The sequence below is a fragment of the Anolis sagrei genome, chromosome X (assembly GCF_037176765.1).
Source record: "Anolis sagrei isolate rAnoSag1 chromosome X, rAnoSag1.mat, whole genome shotgun sequence".
Lineage (NCBI taxonomy): Eukaryota > Metazoa > Chordata > Lepidosauria > Squamata > Dactyloidae > Anolis > Anolis sagrei.
In genome coordinates this window covers 70,384,294-70,406,470 of record NC_090034.1, presented here as the reverse complement: position 1 = coordinate 70,406,470, position 22,177 = coordinate 70,384,294, and the positions used below count along the sequence as shown (strand labels likewise).

General features: G+C 43.2%; 2 protein-coding genes across 4 annotated transcripts in view; one reads left to right on the top strand and one right to left on the bottom strand.

Annotated features, from left to right (window-relative positions):
* The window catches only part of SFPQ (splicing factor proline and glutamine rich), a 28,583-nt gene extending 26,194 nt beyond the window's left edge, over window positions 1–2,389 (top strand). For all 3 annotated transcript variants that reach the window (XM_060784560.2, XM_060784561.2, XM_060784559.2), the window contains exon 12: window positions 2,295–2,389. The gene's annotated coding sequence lies outside the window, so the exon portion shown is untranslated. The remainder of the gene's footprint in view (window positions 1–2,294) is intronic.
* Window positions 1–22,177, bottom strand: part of LOC132780783 (zinc finger MYM-type protein 4) — a 225,586-nt gene that overhangs the window by 136,155 nt on the left and 67,254 nt on the right. The window lies entirely within an intron of this gene.

Here is a 22,177-nt window from a genome sequence, read left to right as displayed (position 1 = left end):
TAAAGCACTGAGCTGCTGAGCTTGTTGATCGAAAGGTCGCAGGTTCGATTCCGGGGAGCGGCGTGAGCTTCCGCTGTCAGCCCTAGCTTCTGCCAACCTAGCAGTTCGAAAACATGCAAATGTGAGTAGATCAATAGGTACCGCTCCGGCAGGAAGGTAACGGCACTCCATGCAGTCATGCTGGCCACATGACCTTGGAGGTGTCTATGGACAACGCTGGCTCTTTGGCTTAGAAATGGAGATGAGCACCACACCCCAGAGTCAGACATGGCTGGACTTAATGTTAGGGGAAAACCTTTACCTTTACCTTTATCTATAATTATAATATCTGTCAATAATATCTATACATCTATATTAATATCTATATGCCTATAATAATATCTCTAGGTCTGTAATAATATCCATCCATCTGTTGCCCGTTTTTGCTCAAAAAATGTTTAGCCATGTGCTCCTTGTATTTTTATCACTTTTATACAAATTCATGCAATGCTTTGAGTCCCCCCAGGGGTGGGAAAGGCAATATATAAATACTGTAAATAATAATAAAATTTTGATATGAAATAAAAAATAGCATCTATAATAATACCTATATACCTTTAATAAATAATATTTGTGTCTATAATAATATTTATTTGCCTATAATAATATCTATATGTCTATAACAACAACAACAATAATACCTATATAATACCTTTGAACTGGGTTATATGGCAGTGTGGACCCAGGTAACCTAGGGTCCTTCCACACATCCATATAACCCTTTGGCCTTGAGGAGACTGAAAAGGGACCTATATTAGGTTGACACTTGGCCACTTGAATTGTGTATTGATAGCTTAGAAACCAGCTCTTCCTCTTTTCTTTCCCATTTCTCCACAATGGGCCACAGCAACGCGTGGCCAGATACAGCTAGTATTTAATAAGCCTCGGTACTATAAGAGAGTTTTGCGAGACGAGTCATTCTTGTTGCAGAGGTAAACAAGGATTGGTGATAAAGCTTCAGTGGAGACCCCTTTTTCACCATGTTAATAACACTTCCAGGAGTGGATTTCCCTTCCAAGTGGCAGATTTTTCTCTTCCTGTTGTCTTACCTCCATTTCTAACTATGAGTCATTTGTAAGTTGGATGTTTGTTAACTCGGGGACTGTCTATATATATGCACATTCATCTGTTGCAACTTTGGCAAAACAGTTTGAAACAACTGAACTTCTGTATTAGTCTGTATCTGGGTTCCCCACATGTGGTCTGTGAAACAACTGAACTTTTGCATTAATCTGTATCAGTGGTTCCCAACTTGTGTTCTGTGAACCACCAGTGGTTCGCAAGAACTAAAATACGGCCCACGGCCTCACCATTCCACAACAAGCCACATTTTTCAAAATCCAATTATCAGAGGGACGGAAAGTGAGGTGAAATCTGAAGAGGGAAGAGGCAAAAAAAAAAAAACCACTCAGGGGTGTTAGCTCTATGTTAATATGTATTTTTTTTATATACCACAAACAACATTTTACACACACACACACACATATATATATATATATATATATATATATATATATAAATGTAATGTTTTTGTGGTATTCAGAGAACCCCAAAACCACTGGGGGAATTGACACCAAATTTGGACACAAGGCACCTAACAACCCAATGTATGTCCTTCACTCAAAAAAATGATTTTTTTCATTTGGGAGTTGTAGTTGCTGGGATTTATCGTTCACCTACAATCAAAGAGCATTCTGAACCCCACCAACAATTGAATTTAACCAAACTTGGCACACAGTTCTCCCATGACCAACAGAAAATACTGGAAAGGTTTGGTGGGCAGTGTCCTTTGGTTTTGGAATTGTAGTTCACCAGAGATCACTGTGCACTCAAGCAATGATGGATCTGGACCAAATTCTACATGAATACTCAATATGCCCAAATGTGAACACTGGTGGAGTTTGGGGAAAATAGAATCTTGACATTTGGGAGTTGTAGTTCCTGGGATTTATAGTTCAACTACAATCACAGAGCATTCCGAATCCCACCGATAGAATTGGGCAAAACTCCCACACAGAACCCCCATGTGGGCCACAGCAACGCATGGCAGGGGACGGCGTGTGTGTGTGTGTGTGTGTGTGTGTGTCTGGAGGTACATGTAAAAAAATTACCTGTTCTGACTTAGGTTCTGTAGGTTGGTTCTTAAGTTGAATTTGCATCTATCTTGTTTGTAATTTGGGTGCTGCCTGTATGTGTGTGTACATACATTGTTCTAACTTGCATATGAAAGTCTAATTTGGAAATTGGTTTTACAGGTAAAAGAAGCTATTCCTGAATGCAGAAGAGAGAAGTCCCAAGATTGTAATAGGAGCCTTTTCACATTTAAATAAATTATATAAAAATTTGATAACTGAACTGTGTGTCTTTTTTTAAAAAGTGGTTTCATATACTTTTTATGACTCATTAGACGCCAGATCTGGAGGTAGCAGATGGAGCTGTACCCCTGGAGCTTCAGTTTTTTTGTTACTTAGGCAACCTGCTCCTAAAATACTTCTGAATAAACATAGGATCCCTCCTACAAAGTGTTTCACAGTGAATTCATGGGACTTCATTCCCAATAGGCATGTGTGAATGTGTCAGTGAGTGCACACACTTTCAGGCTCCTCTTCACGGCTGAAGATAAGGGCCTTCTCTTACATTTTTTCTGGATGGATTGGGACAGGAATGAAATCCTGTGGCTGCACATATTAGTTCCTCTTAAGCATCATACTTACGAGGGGCGCTCATTAAAGATTTCCCCTGACACATTTTCTGTGGACTGAGAGCAATGATTCTTGGCACAGTTATTTGTCGTCTCCATAGCTGGGGACACACACTTCTCCCCTCTTTTTAAGCAGCTGTAAACACCTCACTTGTAGAAGACAACAGGCAAATGCCTGATACACCCAAATTTGAATACTGGTGGGGTTGGGCGAGGATTGATTTTGTCATTTGGGAGTTGTAGTTGCTGGGATCTATAGTTCATCTACAATCAAAGAGCATTCTGAACTCCACCAATGATGGAATTGAACCAAACTTGGCACGCAGAACTCCCATGACCAACAGAAAATACTGGAAGGGTTGGGTGGACATTGAGCATGAGTTTTGGAGTTATAGTTCACCTCCATCCAGAAAACACAGAGGACTCAGGACCAAACTTAGCAGGGATACTCAATGTGCCCAAATGTGAACACTGGTGGAGTTTGGGGAAAACAGACCTTGACATTTGGGAGTTGTAGTTGCTGGGATTTATAATTCACTTACATTCAAAGAGCATTCTGAACACCACCAACAATGGAATTGAACCAAACTTGGCACACAGAACTCCCATGACCAACAGAAAATACTGGAAGGATTTGGTGGGCATTGATCTTGAGTTTTGGAGTTATAGTTCATCTCCATCCAGAAAGCACAGTGGACTCAAACAATGATAGATCAGGACCAAACTTAGCAGGAATACTCGATATGCCCAAATGTGAATACTGGTGGAGTTTGGGGGAAATAGACCTTGATATTTGGGAGTTAGTTGTAGTTGCTGGGATTTATAATTCACTTACATTCAAAGAGCATTCTGAACCACCAACAATGGAATTGAACCAAGCTTGGCACACAGAACTCCCATGACCCAACAGAAAATACTGGAAGGGTTTGGTGGACATTGAGCATGAGTTGCTGGGATTTATAGTTCACATATGATCAAACGAGCTTTCTGAACCCCATCAATGATAGAATTGGACCAAACTTTTCACACAGAACCCCCATGCCTTGAAGGGACTTGCTTGTATGAGCCTCACGCGCTCTCCTGCACATGCGCACCACGCTGTCATGCAACAAGCACGCCTGCTCTCCCCTCTCCACTTGGAGTCTCTGAAACATCCCTCCCCTTGGCTGAGAGTCCTGCCAATCACAGCAAATGAGGGCTTTGGGTGGGAGGATTTGCCATCTGTTTCCAAAAAGGAAGAGAAGGACAGGCAGAGGGATTTTCAGCCTTCTCTGCCAAAAGGGTTCCTAAGATTTTCACAAGTATATGTTTTCTGATGGTCTTTGGTGATCCCCCTGAAACCCTCTTGCGACCCCACTAAGCGTCCCAACTCCCAAGTTGAGAAATCCTGGAGTAGAGTAACTTCAATGCATCAAGTCACCACAATTCTAAGTTTACTTGATGCATTGAACAACAACCTCAGATTCTTCATCTGCACCAAGTCAGTATAAATATTCAAGGCCCGTTCTGTTCTACAATACTCCGTTCAAAAGCATTGCTGATGATTCAAAAGAAAATGGATTACAGGGCTTGGTATTGATTAGTAGGCTAGCAAACGGAAATTGGTGGTCTGGGGCTCATTTTCCCCGAGGTCTATTTTTGTCATATAGATGTAATTTTTGTACAAGAGAAAGAGCTCGTGTTACGGAGCCTTTCATTGAAGTTAGCTCCAAGCCTGTTGCTAATGAATATTGCATAGAGGTTGCACTTGAATTATTGATTTGTAAGTTTAGATCTTGGAGAAAAAAGCAGATGGAAGCCATTCAGGAATAAAAACGGTTGCGTCGTCTTCATCATTAAGCAGCTTAGACAGAGAATGATCATGAAGATCGAAGGAAATGGCCACATTGGTGCCTTGGGGTCAGAGAGGGCCCCTGTGGTCCCTTCTTTTCCGACCCACTTCTCCCACCTCGGTTGTCAGCCCTGCAGTTGGAAGGCAATAGGAAAATGCAGCAGACTCTTACCCCAGGTGAGTATTTCTTTCCATCCACTTTCATCTTGGCTTCTTGGGGAGGATTGCTGGGCATTCCTGATCTTCTATATAAATAAAAATGTAATGTTTGTTTGTGGGATTAACATAACTCAAAAACCATTGGACGAATTGATACCAAATTTGGACATATTTGGGCAACAAGTAACCATCTCTCATAAAAAACACTGAAAAACAGCAGAAGAGACTTTACAAGCCAAAAAGCAAAAAAATAGAGTACAACGCATGCACATAACCACATATATCAGTGGTTCTCAACCTTCCTAATGCCGCAACCCCTTAATACGGTTCCTCATGTTGTGGTGACCCCCAACCATAACCCTAACATTATGAATCGCCATGTAAATAATGATCTGCAGGATGTACTTTCATTCACTGGAGCAAATTTGGCCCAAATCCCGGTATGCCCAAATTTAAATACTGGTGGGGTTGGCGGGGGAATTGATTTTGTCATTTGGAAGTTGTAGTTGCCGGGATTTACAATTAACCTGCAAACAGAGAGCATTCTGAACCCCCACCAACAATGGAATTGAACCAAAGTTGGCACACAGAACTCCCATGACAAACAGAAAATACTGGAAGGGTTTGGTGGCCATTGACCTTGAGTTTGGGAGTTGTAGTTCGCCTACATGCAGAGAGCACTGTGGGCTCAAACGATGATGGATCTGGACCAAACTTGACACGGATACTCAATATGCCCAAATGTGAAAACTGATGGGGTTTGGGGAAAATAGACTTTGACATTTGGGAGTTGTACTTGCTGGGATTCATAGTTCACCTACAATCAAGGAGCGTTCTGAACTCCACCAATGATAGAATTGGGCCAAAGTTCCCACACAGAACCCCCATAACCAACAGAAAATACTGTGTTTTCTGATGGTCTTTGGCGACCCCTCTGACACACCTTCACGACCCCCCCAGGGGTCCCGACCCCCAGGTTGAGAAACACTGGTATACAGAGATGCGATCACGTAGGTAGGCAGGTCCCAAACCGTTCAGGGCTTTGTAGGTAAGAACCTGCACCTTGAATTGGGTCCGGTAGATGAATGGCAGCCAGTGGAGCTCCTTGAACAGGAGGGATGATCGCTCCCTGTAAAGAGCCCCAGTTAACAACCTGGCTGCCGCCCGTTGGATCATCTGAAATTTCCAGGCCGTTTTCAAGGGCAGCCCCACGTAGAGTGCATTGCAGTAATCCAGTCTAGAGGTGACTAAGGCGTGGGCCACCTTGGCCAGATCCGCCTTCCTGAGGTACGGTCGCAGTTGACGCACAAGTCTTAGTTAATCTCAGCAACTACAACTCTCAAATGCCAAGGTCTATTTTCCCCAAACTCCACCAGTGTTCATTCACACTGGGCATGTTGAGTATTCATGGCAAGTTTGGTCCAGATCCATCATTGTGTGAGTCTATAGTGCTCTCTGGATGTAGGTGAACTACAACTCCAAACCTCAAGGTCAATGCCCACCAAACCCTTCCAGTATTTTCTCGTGGTCGTGGGAATTCTGTGTGGCAAGATTGGTTCAATTCCATTGTTGTTCATAATGCTCTTTGATTGTAAGTAAACTATAAATCCCAGCAACTACAACTCCCAAATGACAACATCAATCCCCTGCCAACCCCACCAGTATTCTAATTGGGGCACATCACGTATTTGTGCCAAATTTGGTCCAGTGAATGAAAATACATCCTGCATATCAGATATTTATATTGTGATTCATAAATTGGAGTTGTGAAGTAGCAACAAAAATAATGTTATGGTTGGGGGTCTCCACAACATGAGGAACTGTATTAAGGGGTCGCAGCATTAGAAAGGTTGAGAACCACTGTGCTGGAGGAAAAGGGGGCGTTGGATAAGAGTGTTGGATAAGACAGAATGTCGAATAAGTGAAGCAAGACTCTACTGTATTTCCTCCTTGTTTTTTGATTGCCGGCATTTTTATGGTGTCATAAAATACCTCCCCGCTTTAAGCGGTCCCTAAATTCTCTAGTAAGGAATAAACTAAAAGACTTCTTGTTCAGCTGTTTTCGAACTGCCTAGGTGGACAGTAAGCTAGGCTTAACAGTCGGGTGTACAATCCAACTCGGGCTTTGAACTTACCACCTTCCGGTTGGTAGTGATTAGGCCTGGGTAACAACGGAAAAATTTGTTTCTAAAATCGATTCATTTTTTGGGGGTTTTTGCGTTTCAATATTTAAAAGAATTCCGAAATTTTTCTTTTAAAAAGTTCGATATTTACGAAATTTCGTAAATGGTAAAAAAAATTACGAAACATTAACGAAACAAATACGAAACAATAACGAATCAATTCGTTAATGGCGGGTGCGTCTGCGCAATACGCTAAAAAACCTCCAAATGGGACAGGGGGAACTTCTGAAGCTTCCCTCTCCCTCTGTTGTTGACTGTTGGTGTGATATTATAATTTTTTTTCACTAATTAAACAAAAAACAACTATAAAACTTGTCCCAGACATGCGGAAATAATAACTAAACGACCTCAAACCGTTAACGAAACGAATACATAATGAATCCGAAGCATTTACGAAACGAATTTAAAAAATTCGTTTCGTTTTTAAGTTGCTCCAGAATGGTTCGTTATCGCTTCGTTATAAAAAAATAATGAATTTTTAACGAATTACGAATTAACGAAACGAAAACGCCCAGCCCTAGTAGTGATGTATTGCTGTTGGTGATTAACCAGCTGTGCTACAGCCCAGCTTTTTGGCCAATATATTGGTATCTTTCAGCATGTCATAGTTACATTGATGTGCTCCAAATCTTGGGAACTCTGGAGACCATGCCTCACTCAACCATGGAAACCCACCAGTGACCTTGAGTGACTCACTCTCAGCCCCAGAAAGCCCTGTGAGAGGTTCACATTGGGACCAATATGAATTGGAAGCACCTTGAGGGCACAGAACAAGAACACACCAGGCAACTCCAGTACAATTGTTTTATGTATTTAACTTTGATTCCATCTTTCCTTGCAATTAATAGACAACTGTTTATGCCACCCTATTCCCCAGTTTTATCTTCATGCTGTTGTGTAAGGGTGCATCTTACACTGTAGAATTAATGCAATATGATCACACTATAACTGCGATAAAATGATCAAGGGTCTGGAGAACAAGCCCTATGAGGAGCGGCTTGGGGAACTGGGCATGTTTAGCCTGAAGAAGAGAAGGCTGAGAGGAGATACGATAGCCATGTATAAATATGTGAGAGGAAGCCACAGGGAGGAGGGAGCAAGCTTGTTTTCTGCTTCCTTGGAGACTAGGACGCGGAACAATGGCTTCAAACTACAAGAGAGGAGATTCCATCTGAACATGAGGAAGAACTTCCTGACTGTGAGAGCCGTTCAGCAGTGGAACTCTCTGCCCCGGAGTGTGGTGGAGGCTCCTTCTTTGGAAGCTTTTAAGCAGAGGCTGGATGGCCATCTGTCAGGGGTGATTTGAATGCAATATTCCTGCTTCTTGGCAGGGGGTTGGACTGGATGGCCCATGAGGTCTCTTCCAACTCTTTGATTCTATGATTCTATGATTCTATGATACTTCAAGACTATATAGCAGCATTTCTCAACCTGGGGGTCGAGACCCCTACGAGGGTTGTGAGGGGGTGTCGGGGGTTGCCAAAGACCAGAGGTCCTCAAACTATGGCCCGGGGGCCGGATATGGCCCTCCAAGGTAATTTACCTAGTCCTCACTCAGGGTCAACCTAAGTGTGAAACGACTTGAAAGCACACAACAACAACAACAACAACAACAACAACAATCCTATCTCATCAGCCAAAAGCAGGCCCAGACTTCCCATTGAAATACTAATGACTCCCAAATGTCAAGGTCTATTTCCCCCAAACTTTACCAATGTTCACATTTGGACATTCTGAGTATCTGTACCAAGTTTGGTCCAGATCCAACATTGTTTGAGTCCACAGTGCTCTCTGGATGTAGGTGAACTACAACTCCAAATTTCAAGGCCCACCAAATCCTTCCAGTATTTTGTGTTGGTTATGAAAGCTGTGTGCCAAGTTTGGTTCAATTCTGTCGCTGGTGGAATTCAGAATCTTTTTGATTGTAGGTGAACTATAAATCCCAGTGACTACAACTCCCAAATGACAAAATCAATCCCCCACCCCCAGTACAAAAATTTGGGTGTATCGGGTTAATAGGTAAAGGTTTTCCCCTGACATTAAGTCCAGTGGTGTCCAACCCTGGGGTTTGGTGCTTATCTCCATTTCCAAGCCAAAGAGTGTCCATTTCCATTGTCCATGGACACCTCCAAGGTAATGTGGCCAGCATGACTGCGTGGAGCGCCGTTATTTGTGCTAAATTTGGTCCAGGGAATGCAAATGCATCCTGCCTATCAGGATGATTCATAACAGTAGCACAATTACAGTGATGAAGTAGCAACAAAAACAATGGGTTGTTGTAGGTTTTTCGGGCTATATGACCATGTTCTAGAGGCATTTTCTCCTGACGTTTCACCTGCATCTATGGCAAACATACTCAGAGGTAGTGAGGTCTGTTGGAAGTAGGCAAATTGGGTTTATATATCTGTGGAATGACCAGGGTGGGACAAAGGACTTTTGTCTGCTGGAGCTAGGTGTGAATGTTTCAACTGACCACCTTGATTAGCATTTAATGGCTTGGAAGTGCCTGGGGGGAATCTTTTGTTGAGATGTGCCTGATGAACCAACCTGGACACAGCATATTATTTGAGAACACAGAAATGCTGGACCACTCTCACAACCACCATGTCAGACTACACAGAGAAACCACTGAAATCCACAAGCATCTGGACAATTTCAACAGAAAGGAAGAAACCATGAAAATGAACAAAATCTGGCTACTAGTATTTAAAAACTCAAAAATTACAACAGCAAAACAACAGAGAGTAAACAATCAGGCGCATCAAATCACTCCCAACAAAAGATTCCCTCCAGGCACTTCCAAGCCATTAAATGCTAATCAAGGTGGTCAGTTGAAGCTCTAGGTGCTCTCACTGCCTATTACAGGGAAAACCATCTGATCCCTAATCCATCTAAAACACAGACATGCGCCTTTCACCTTAAGAACAGACAAGCATCCCGAGCTCTGAGAATTACCTGGGAAGGAATCCCACTGGAGCATTGCAGCACACCCAAATACCTGGGAGTCACTTTGGACCGTGCTCTGACCTACAAGAAGCACTGCCTGAACATCAAACAAAAAGTGGGCGCTAGAAACAACATCATACGAAAGCTGACTGGCACAACCTGGGGATCACAACCAGACACAGTGAAGACATCTGCCCTTGCGCTATGCTACTCTGCTGCTGAGTATGCATGCCCAGTGTGGAACACATCTCACCACACTAAAACAGTGGATGTGGCTCTTAATGAGACATGCCGCATTATCACGGGGTGTCTGCGCCCCACACCACTGGAGAAATTACACTGCTTAGCCGGTATTGCACCACCTGACATCCGCCGGGAAGTAGCAGCCAATAGTGAAAGGACCAAGGCAGAGACATCTCCAGCTCATCCCCTGTTTGGGTATCAGCCAGCACGTCAACGACTTAAATCAAGACATAGTTTTCTTAGAACTACAGAGACACTCGCTGGAACACCCCAGCAAGCGAGAGTCCAAAAGTGGCAGGCCCAAACCCAGCACCTCAATTCATGGGTGATACCAGATGAGAGACTCCCCCCTGGGCACTCAGAAGACTGGGCGACTTGGAAGGCGCTGAACAGATTGCGCTCTGGCACCACAAGATGCAGAGCCAGTCTTAAGAAATGGGGCTACAGGGTGGAATCCTCGGCATGCGAGTGCGGAGAAGAACAAACCACTGACCACCTGCTGCAATGCACCCTGAGCCCTGCCACATGCACGATGGAGGACCTTCTTGCGGCAACCCCAGAGGCACTCCAAGTGGCCAGATACTGGTCAAAGGACATTTAACCAAATACCAAATTTACAAAATCTGTGTGGTTTTTTTTTTCTTTTTCTTTTTAATCTCTGTGTTTGTTTTGCTCTGTTAGAATTGTAAAACAATGGTTGCCGATGACACGATAAATAAATAAGTTGAAACATTCACACCTAGCTCCAGCAGACAAAAGTCCTTTGTCCCACCCTGGTCATTCCACAGATATATAAACCCATTTGCCTACTTCCAACAGACCTCACTTCCTCTGAGGATGCTTGCCATAGATGCAGGCGAAATGTCAGGAGAAAATGCCTCTAGAACATGGCCATATAGCCCTGAAAAACCTACAACAACCCAGTGATTCCGGCCATGAAAGCCTTCGACAATACAACAAAAATAATGTTATGGTTGGGGGTTATGAGAACATGGGAAACTGTATTAAGAGGTCGCAGCATTAAGAAGTTTGAGAAACACAGCTATGCAGTTATGGGAGTTGCATTGTCAATCATAGTCACCATATTGTTTTTTCCCCTTTATGTTTTTTTAAAAAACCAGATCAGGTACCAAACTCACAACAGCGAAACCTGGAAGAATGCAAAGCTTCCCGTCTTAGAGCTTCCCGCTGTATCTGTTCAGCCCAAAGGTCTCCGAAGCCAGAATGTCTATCCTTCCAAATCGGGCAATGGCTCGGGAGGGAAATACACCTACTTCCATTTCTCAAGCCCTGTCCGTCTCGCTGTGAAGCCGCCTCCTTGCAGGCTCAGGCGTGATTTCGCACCCGAGTTCCAACGCCGTGGCCTGCTGGTTACCCATAACCGCTCAATGAACCCTGCCGTCCAGAATTTAATGGTCAATGGGACGACCTGTGTGCCGTCATCACTACCCCAGATTAGAAGGCCAAAGATGGAGATTCACGTTTATGTCCCTAATGGAAAAGAGAACACCGATGTGGAGTCATTGGATGAAGGATTCTTGGAAGAGACGGACAATCGGCCAAGTGCTCACTGCATGCGGGATCCGAGTTTCTGAAATCCACTGCAGATACCAGAAATGGGAAGTAGGATGGACTGGAAAGAAGCCCACGATATGGTTCAGATATGTGGATGACACCTTCACCATTTGGAGCCATGGAGAAGAAGAACTCAACAGGTTCCTGGACCATCTTAACAGCATCCACCCAAACATCCAGTTCACCATGGAAAAAGAAAATGAAGGAAGGCTGCCTTTCCTAGATGTCCTAGTCATCCGCAAACCAGATCAACAATTGGGTCACACCGTCTACAGAAAAGCCACACACACAGATAGATATCTACATAAAAACTCCAACCATCACCCAAGTCAAAAAAGAAGCACCATTAAAGCCTTGGCTGACCGTGCAAAAAGAATCTGCGAACCCCACCTCCTCCAAGATGAACTGAACCACCTCAACTGGGCTCTCCAGGCCAATGGATACTCCACCTCAGACATCAGAAGAGCTGCAAGACCGAGAACAAGCCACGAGAGTCAAGATGAAGATCCACCCAGAGGAAAATGTTCCTGCCATACATCAAGGGAACCACTGATCGCATAGGGAAGCTGATGAGGAAACACAACATACAAACAATCTACAAACCCACCAAGAAAATCCAACAGATGCTACGTTCAGCAAAGGACAAGAGGGATCCTCTCACCTCTGCAGGAGTCTACCGTATACCATGCAGCTGTGGACAAGTCTACATAGGGACCACCAAACGCAGCATTGCCCAAACACGCATCAAGGAACATGAAAGGCACTGCAGACTACTTCAACCAGAGAAGTCAGCCATAGCAGAGCACCTGATGAACCAGCCTGGACACAGCATATTATTTGAGAACACAGAAATGCTGGACCACACCAACAACCACCATGTCAGACTACACAGAGAAGCCATTGAAATACACAAGCATGTGGACAATTTCAACAGAAAGGAAGAGACCATGAAAATGAACAAAATCTGGCTACCAGTATTAAAAAACTCTAAAATTATAACAGCTAAACAACAGAGAGGAAAAAACCAGGCACAGATTAACACCTCCCAGCAACAGATTTTCCCAGGCTCAGGCAGGCCTTCAAATGCTAATGAAGGTGATCAGCTAAACATTCACACCTAACTGCAGCAGGGAAGAGCTCCTTGCCCCACCCCAGCCATTCCACAGATATATAAACCCATTTTTCCTACTTCCAACAGACCTCACAACCTCTGAGGATGCTTGCCATAGATGCAGGCGAAACGTCAGGAGAAATGCCTCTAGAACATGGCTCTATAGCCCGAAAAAACCCACAAGAACCTAGTGATTCCAGCCATGAAAGCCTTCGACAATAAATGGAAAGAAATTATTTTCAGTTGACTCCTGGCCTAACTTGGTTCATAAGTCTTTATACAATTAGAATTTTATTAATTTTTATATAGATTACAACGAAAGAGTGAGAACAATAAAGTATAGGAAAGTGAGGAAATAAAGAAAAAAAGAGAAAAAAGAGGAAACAAAAAAGTATACTAAAATCCCAAATAACCCCTAAAAAAAAAATTCTACAAAAATACACAAAAAACACACAAAAAATGACTTCCATTCCATCTTCTTGGATCATATCTTCTTATTATTCAAAAATATAAAATAAGTTCAAAAAGAAATTGTCTCTCTTGTTTCTTATTTTCCCAAATTGTCCAGATATTCATGGAGATTATCCCAATTCGTTCTTCTTAGTATCTTAACTGTATTTTTCTTCAACAAAAAAGTCAATTCATCCATGTCCTTTATTTCTCTGATTTGGTTCATAAGTCTTAATCATGTTAAGGAACCAAATAATGCGGGGAATGCCGTGGATGTAGCGTACCTGGATTTCAGTAAGGCCTTCGACAAGGTCCCCCATGACCTTCTGGCAAGGAAACTAGTCCAATGTGGGCTAGACAAAACTGCAGTGGGGTGGATCTGTAATTGGTTAAATGGACGAACCAGAGGATGCTCACTAATGCTTCCTCTTCATCTTGGAAAGAAGTGACAAGTGGAGTGCCGCAGGGTTCCGTCCTGGGCCCGGTCCTGTTCAACATCTTTATTAATGACTTAGATGAAGGGCTAGAAGGCAGGATCATCAAGTTTGCAGACGACACCAAATTGGGAGGGATAGCCAATACTCCAGAGGACAGGAGCAGGATTCAAAACGATCTTGACAGATTAGAGAGATGGGCCAAAACTAACAAAATGAAGTTCAACAGTGACAAATGTAAGATACTCCACTTTGGCAGAAAAAATGAAATGCAAAGATACAGAATGGGGGACAATGCCTGGCTCGAGAGCAGTACGTGTGAAAAAGATCTTGGAGTCCTCGTGGACAACAAGTTAAACATGAGCCAACAATGTGATGTGGCGGCAAAAAAAGCCAATGGGATTTTGGCCTGCATCAATAGGAGCATAGTGTCTAGATCTAAGGAAGTAATGCTACCCCTCTATTCTGCTTTGGTTAGACCACATCTGGAATATTGTGTCCAATTCTGGGCACCACAATTCAAGAGAGATATTGACAAGCTGGAATGTGTCCAGAGGAGAGCGACTAAAATGATCAAGGGTCTGGAGAACAAGCCCTATGAGGAGCGGCTTAGGGAACTGGGCATGTTTAGCCTAAAGAAGAGAAGGCTGAGAGGAGATATGATAGCCATGTATAAATATGTGAGAGGAAGCCACAGGGAGGAGGGAGCAAGCTTGTTTTCTGCTTCCCTGGAGACTAGGACGCGGAACAATGGCTTCAAACTACAAGAGAGGAGATTCCATCTGAACATTAGGAAGAACTTCCTGACTGTGAGAGCCGTTCAGCAGTGGAACTCTCTGCCCCGGAGTGTGGTGGAGGTTCCTTCTTTGGAAGCTTTTAAGCAGAGGCTGGATGGCCATTTGTCAGGGGTGATTTGAATGCAATATTCCTGCTTCTTGGCAGGGGGTTGGACTGGATGGCCCATGAGGTCTCTTCCAACTCTTTGATTCTATGATTCTAATTCTATTGAGCCCTTGCTCTTCTACTGTCTGGATTTGGCAAAGAAATTCTCAATAAATTGGGTTGTTGTAGGGGTTTTTTTGGGCTATATGGCCATTTTCTCCTGACGTTTCGCCTGCATCTATGGCAAGCATCCTCAGAGATAGTGAGGTCTGTTGGAACTAGGAAAATTGGTTTATATATCTGTGGAATGACCAGGTGTAATGAAACTACCTTTTAGCTGGCTAGGCCGAAGCCTGCTTGGCAGTAGCTGGCCCCCTGGTTGTTGAACAGAGAAAGGAGGAGGAGTCAGGCTGACTGCAACAATCAGGGGTGGAGTCAGCTGGAAGGAGGGAAAGGGAGCTGTCTTATCTGACAGGAGGGAGAAGAGTCTGAGAGACAGAGAGAGAGAGTTGGATTTTTGAGAGAGCAGGGAACTGACAGAAGTGAGAAAACTTTTGGGGAGATCTCTAAGGTTTTGGAATAAGGGGAAGGCAGGAAGCCAGAGCTTTACTGAGTTAGAGAGAACCAGTAAAGGAGGGCTGTGCTTTAGTGAGCCTTGTAAAGGTTTCACAGATACCTTATTGCCAATTTTCTTGGGTCTGTATCCCAGGGAATACTGTGTCTAATAGTAGAACAGTGGTTTAGAGAGATTCTCAGATGTAAAAGTTATTCTGTCAGGAGAACTGTTTGTGTTCCGGCAACTAAGTTACTGCAACTGCATCAAGATTTTGTACCACTCATTTCATCGAGTTGTTGTTAAGCTAAAGTTAAAATAAACACTTTATTAGTTTACTCTCAACTGTTGTTCGCTTCAATCCATTCGTTTCCCTCAGAAATCATTCTCTCAATACATTTCTAAACTCCAGTCAGCCATTTAAGTTCAAGAGCTCAAACACCCTTTTATTTAAAATACAATCACACCCTTTTGGTCCCTCAGGCCGGTAATTCTGAGGTGGTGGCAGCTATATTCTATCAAGTGCTTCGGTCACTTAGGCTCAGCCTGTTGTTCCACGCTATATATTTAAGGGCGGAGGTGTGATCGTGGTGTCCACCTTGCCCGGATATCCCTCTGATAATATTATATTGGTGGCAGCGGTGGGATTTGTTTGTCCCCCCTGCCTCGATAGGCCTCTAATTTCTTTATATTGGTGGCAGCGGTGGGATTTGTTTGTGTCCACCCTGCCCCAGGTATCTTTGATTATATTATACCAGGGTGGGACAAAGAACTCTTGTCTGCTAGATTTGGTGAGCCTGTGGTGTTTTGAAAGTCCTTTTGGCTGAGAGAAATTGTGGGATGGTATCTGTGTCTCTGCAGCGTAGAAGGAAAGTCAGGGAGCACAGTAGATGTGCTTTCCTGGTCCTTAGTTTTTCCAATTTTTGTGTGTCTTGTAACAGTTTCTCCTCGTAGAGATGTTCAATGTATTGTCGAAGGCTTTCATGGACGGAATCACTGGGTTGTTGTAGGTTTTTCGGGCTATATGGCCATGTTCTAGAGGCATTTTCTCCTAACATTTTGCCTGCATCTATGGCAAGCATCCTCAGAGGTAGTGAGGTCTGTTGGAACTAGGAAAAAGGGTTTATATATCTGTGGAATGACTAGGATAGGATATCTCTATGGGGAGAGATGAAAATTGGAAAAACTAAGGACCAGGAAAGCACATTTACTGTGCTCCCTGACTTTCCTTCTACGCTGCCTCGTGAAGGTGGATCTGGCCAGGGTGGTCCATGCCTTAGTCACCACCAGATTGGACGACTGTAATGCACTCTACATGGGGCTGCCCTTGAAAACGGCCCGGAAATTTCAGTTGGTTCAACGGGTGGCGGCCAGTTTGTTAACTGGTGCTCCTTACAGGGAGAGGTCAAGCCTCCTGTTTAAGGAGCTCCATTGGCTGCCGTTCATTTTCCGGGCCCAATTCAAGGTGCAGGTGCTTACCTACAAAGCCCTAAACGGTTTGGGACCCATCTACCTGCGTGACCGCATTTCTGTATATGAACCCACACGATCTCTTCGTTCATCTGGAGAGGCCCTGCTCACAATCCCACCTGCGTCGCATGCGCGTTTGGTGGGGACGAGGGACAGGGCCTTCTCTGTGGTGGCCCCCCGACTCTGGAACTCTCTCCCCAAGGACATCAGACAAGCCCCAACGTTAGCTGTCTTTAGGAAGCGCCTGAAGACCTGGCTGTTCCAGTGTGCCTTTCCAGAATAGGAAACTCCTGGTTTCAAGTCCCAAATGCATCTTGCTAGAGATTCAGGATTATCTGCACATTGCACCTACCTCCATATACCTCCACATATTATCTGTCACGACAGCACTTTTTAAATTTTGTCCATTACATTTGGCCAGGCCTTTGGTTTTAATTGCGTCACGGTGTCATTGTTTTATTGTTTTATTGTTTTGCTTTATGTTTATTATTTGCTTATGAGTTTGTGTATTGTATGTTGTTGTTGTCGGCGGCGCATTGTTGTTGTAAGCTGCATCGAGTCCTTCGGGAGATTTTGCGGGGTATAAATAAAGTTAATAATAATAATAATAATAATAATAATAATAGATAGATAGATAGATAGATAGATAGATATGATTCACACACACAGAGATATAGTATCATAGATTTGAAAGGGACCCTTAAAGAAGGACAATGATATCTTGCATGTTCCAGGGTGGGCAAACCAGACAATCTCTACATCAACATTGACAAAGAAACAGCAATAAATACTGTTTACCCACAAGCATAAAGAAATTACATATATTAGAAACCAACACTTTCTCATTACTTTATTTTCTAGATCAACAGACTGGGCCACAGCAACACGTGGCAGGGGACAGCTAGTAACATAATGAAATACCTAGTTCCAGCAGACAAGCGTCCTTTGTCCCACCCTGGCCATTCCACAGATATATAAACCCATTTTCCTACTTCCAACAGACCTCACTACCTCTGAAGATGCTTGCCATAGATGCAGACAAAACGTCAGGAGAAAATGCCTCCAGAACATGGCCATACAGCCTGGAAAAACCTACAACAACCCATAATAAAATACGTTTTTTTTTAAAAAAGTGATTTCAAATGGCATGAATTCTGCTGTGTAGCTGCATCCACTGGTGCATCCGTAACCAGAAATTAGATTTAGGCAAAAGCAGCTAAATAGTCCATTTCTTCCATGAATTTTCCAGCATGACAAAGGTCGGTCTCTTAATGGCATTTTGAAAAATCTTAATTATAGGCTGTCTCTGGTTTTCCAAGATAACACTCAATGGAGCTGATAACTTCAATGGTGTGTCAGTCCTAGGCAAATCTATAAAGGGGCCTAAGAGTCCAGTATCATGTCTACTTGAAAGCGATGCCACCATTTATAGCAAGATGACAGTCTTTGCCCTGTGGGGTGAACTGCTCACATCTAAAGGAACCCTCATCAACGTGGTTGATAACATAAATTTGTTAATCCTTGCCATTACATTTCTGTCATTAAGATAAAACCTTCCCCTCTGGCCTTCTGATAAGCACATTTATTAGTTTCTTGCAACAGGCAATAAAAAAGAGGAGCAATGTATTGTCGAAGGCTTTCATGGCCGGAATCACTCAGTTCTTGTGGGTTTTTTCGGGCTATATGGCCATGTTCTAGAGGCATTTCTCCTGACGTTTCGCCTGCATCTATGGCAGGCATCCTCAGAGGGTGCCTGCCATAGATGCAGGCGAAACGTCAGGAGAAATGCCTCTAGAACATGGCCATATAGCCCGAAAAAACCCACAAGAACTGAGTGATTCCGGCCATGAAAGCCTTCGACAAAAAGAGGAGCAATTTGGAATCAGGGAGTAGATGGTGGGCAAACAGAGTGGTTTGCAGGAAGAATTTGCTGCCCCCTTGGATAGCCTCACCGACTATCCAAAACGTCATAAACAAGTCAGTCCTGCATGGCAAAATTTCCACTTCTGGTTGGAGGAAATTTTAAATCTTAGTTCTGGGTCAAAGTAACCCTTAATACACTTCCTTATGTTGTGATGACCCCTATCATAAAATTATTATTTTCGTTACTACTTCACAACTGTAATTTTGATACTGTTATGAAACGTAATGTAAATATTTGGTATGCAGGATGTATTCTCATTCACTGGACCAAATTTTTTTTTAATAATTTTTATTGGTTTTGCGCTTACAATAAATAGAGGAGAACAGTGAAACAATGACGTGACAAAGACGAAACAGAACTACGAATACAACCTAGTAATAAGTACGCCTAGAGGTATAGCGAGTTACTCCTAGGTGTGAAACACATACATATCTAACCAACAGACGTACATACGGTGCCCCTTGGATCCCCCCCTCCCCCCCCTATAAAACCGACTTCCCCTCACCAATCATTTACAATGGTTAGTTCTCCCGCATGGGAGACAATTTATACAATAAATAAAGTTATTACAGCCTTTCTCTCCTCATTTCTTAAAATGGTTTTATACTAACTTTTTTGTAACAATACAAATTATTTCTTAAAACCTTATTTCCTTTTCTTAGTATTCCTATTTTTAATATTACATTTGTTTTAAACATTAGTACATTTGCTACATCCTCTCATAGAGCGGCCTTAGTCCGACCCGGTATTCCCATATCTTTCATTCTCGATGTAATTTTTAAGCAAACTCCAGTCTGTCATTTCAAAGCCTTTTGGACCAAATTTGACACAAATACCCGAAATGCCGAAATTTGGGGTTCTCGGTGAGAAGTATCAGGGGAGCTGAGGGATGATTTATTGTTGCCACCAATTTGAAAGGAACCAGTATTCAGGAGATTTTACCCCAGTTCCCAATTTTAAGAAGACTTAGCCGATTTGCAATGGAGGTTGCCGATTAGGAACCAAATTTACCATCAAGTTAGGAGGGAGGCTGTTCAATTGCACCCCCTCCTTTACTGAGAAAGTAATAACTTAGTAGTAATTACACTGTATATACTGTAGCGTGACTGGAGAGAAGAATGTAGATTTATTTGGTTACTTTTCCCTACGTTTCTTCCACCACGTGAGGTAAGTTGTAATATTGTGAGAAATGGCACTTGGTACACAGAATAGACGGAGCTGAGGCAATCTTCAAATAAAAGTTAACAATTTTATTAAGTACACAGCGTGTGGTTGCAAGACGTAACTTTTCCTTGTAGCACTGGGAATAATACTTGTAACATTAACAGTTCATTCTTTCAAGTAACACAGTATCTTTCTGACGTAGAGCACTTGTTTCAGACAAAGTTTCCATACAGGGATGTTTCCCTTAGTTGATCCTCCCTAGATCAAATACTAAGTAAACTATTCTTTAGCCTCTCCTTAGACTAAAAGAATACCGGCTATGTTTCACCATTCGGCTGCACTAGCCTGAGAAACTTCCAATAGCCAAACACAGTTTTTCAAAGCCTCAAAGCTTTGCTTCACAAGTCACTCCACCACCTTTCCTTTCCTTCTCTCTCAACTCCTAACTCCTCACTCCTGTGAACCTAACTCCTTACTCCTCTGAACCTAAACCCCTAACTGATTTTTAACTGTCGTTTTTTCAAACTCTCCCCTCTAAGCTCCTCCCACTTCCCTCTCTCCTGCATCGGTCTCCATGGCAACGCACATGGAGGACTCCTCTGACTTAGGCCGCTCCAGCCTTACTGCAGCCAATCTAAACACAAATACAGTTAAAATCATACAATTTATAATCAACTTCTGTACAACGGGAAGGTTTGATTTTGTCATTTGGGAGTTGTAGTTGCTGGGATTTATAATTCACCTACAATAAAAGAGCATTCTGAACTCCTCCAGCGATAGAATTGAACCAAATTTGCACACAGAACTCCCATGACCAACAGAAAATACTGGAAGGATTTGGTGGACGTTGACCTTGAGTTTTGGAGTTGTAGTTCACCTACATTCAGAGAACACTGTGATGGATGTGGACCAAGCTTGGCATGAATACTCAATATGCCCAAATGTGAATACTGGGGGAGTTTGGGGAAAATAGACCAGTCACAGCGGAGGAGGGCTTTTGGTGGATTCACCATCTGTTTCCAAAAAAAAAAAGGACAGACGGAGAGGTCTTCAACCTTCTCTGCCAAAGGCTGACAAACTTTGATATTTCGGAGTTGTAGTTGCTGGGATTTATAGTTCACCTACAATAAAAGAGCATTCTGAACTCCTCCAGTGATGGAATTGAACCAAACTTGGCACACAGAACTCCCATGACCAAGAGAAAATACTGGAAGAGTTTGGTGGACATTGATCTTGAGTTTTGGAGTTGTAGTTCACCTACATTCAGAGAACACTGTGATGGATGTGGACCAAACTTGGCATGAATACTCAATATGTCCAAATGTGAACACTGGGGGAGTTTGGGGAAAATAGACCAGTCACAATGGAGGAGGGCTTTTGGTGTATTCACCATCTGTTTCCAAAAAAGAAGGACAGACGGAGAGGTCTTCAACCTTCTCTGCCAAAGGTTGACAAACCTTGATATTTGGGAGTTGTAGTTGCTGGGGTTTATAGTTCACCTAAAATCAAAGAGCATTCTGAACCCCACCAATGATGGAATTGGGTCTAACTTCCCTTACAGAATATCCATGACAAACAGAAAATACTATGTTTTCTGGTGGTCTTTGGCGACCCCTCTGACACCCCACTGGCGACCTCCCCAGGGGTCCCGACCCCCAGGTTGAGAAATGCTGAAGTAACCCATTGAAAGGATGAACTCTTGGAGGCTTCAAAGCAATTTCAACAGAAAGGAAGAGACCATGAAAATGAACAAAATCTGGCTACCAGTATTATAAAACTCTAAAATTATAACAGCTAAACAACAGAGAGGAAAAAACCAGGCACAGATTAACACCTCCCAGCAAGAGATTTTCCCAGGCTCAGCCAGGCCTTCAAATGCTAATGAAGGTGGTCAGTTGAAACATTCACACCTAGCTCCAGCAGAGAAGAGCTCTTTGCCCCACCCCAGCCATTCCACAGATATATAAACCCATTTTCCTACTTCCAACAGACCTCACAACCTCTGAGGATGCTTGCCATAGATGCAGGCGAAACGTCAGGAGAAATGCCTCTAGAACATGGCTCTATAGCCCGAAAAAACCCACAAGAACCAAATAAATTACTGTAACGGAATAGTAACGAAATTTCGTTACTCTCGTTACAGGAACGAATTTCCCACTAACTATGCTTCAGAAACACTTTAGAAACGGAATGCCAGTTTGGTAGTTCCCTTTGGACCATTTCCTTTTGAATGAATGCCTAGTGGATGCCCTTGCGGCAGCAGCCAATGGCGAAGGAGGAAAGAAGGGGGCGTGAGTTCGAATCCCGCCCTCTGCTCGCCTTCCTCCCATAACAAGCAAAGAGAAGGAGGGATCAGGCAGAGAGCCATGGTTTTCTCGGCTCTTTAGGTCCTTCTGGGCCTCTTCTTCGCCCTCACGCCCTTACTGAAACCACTGCGACCCTGAACCAATGACTGATCAAGACCAAACTTTGCAAATAGAGCCCCCATGACCCTATCTGCATCCTGTTTCAG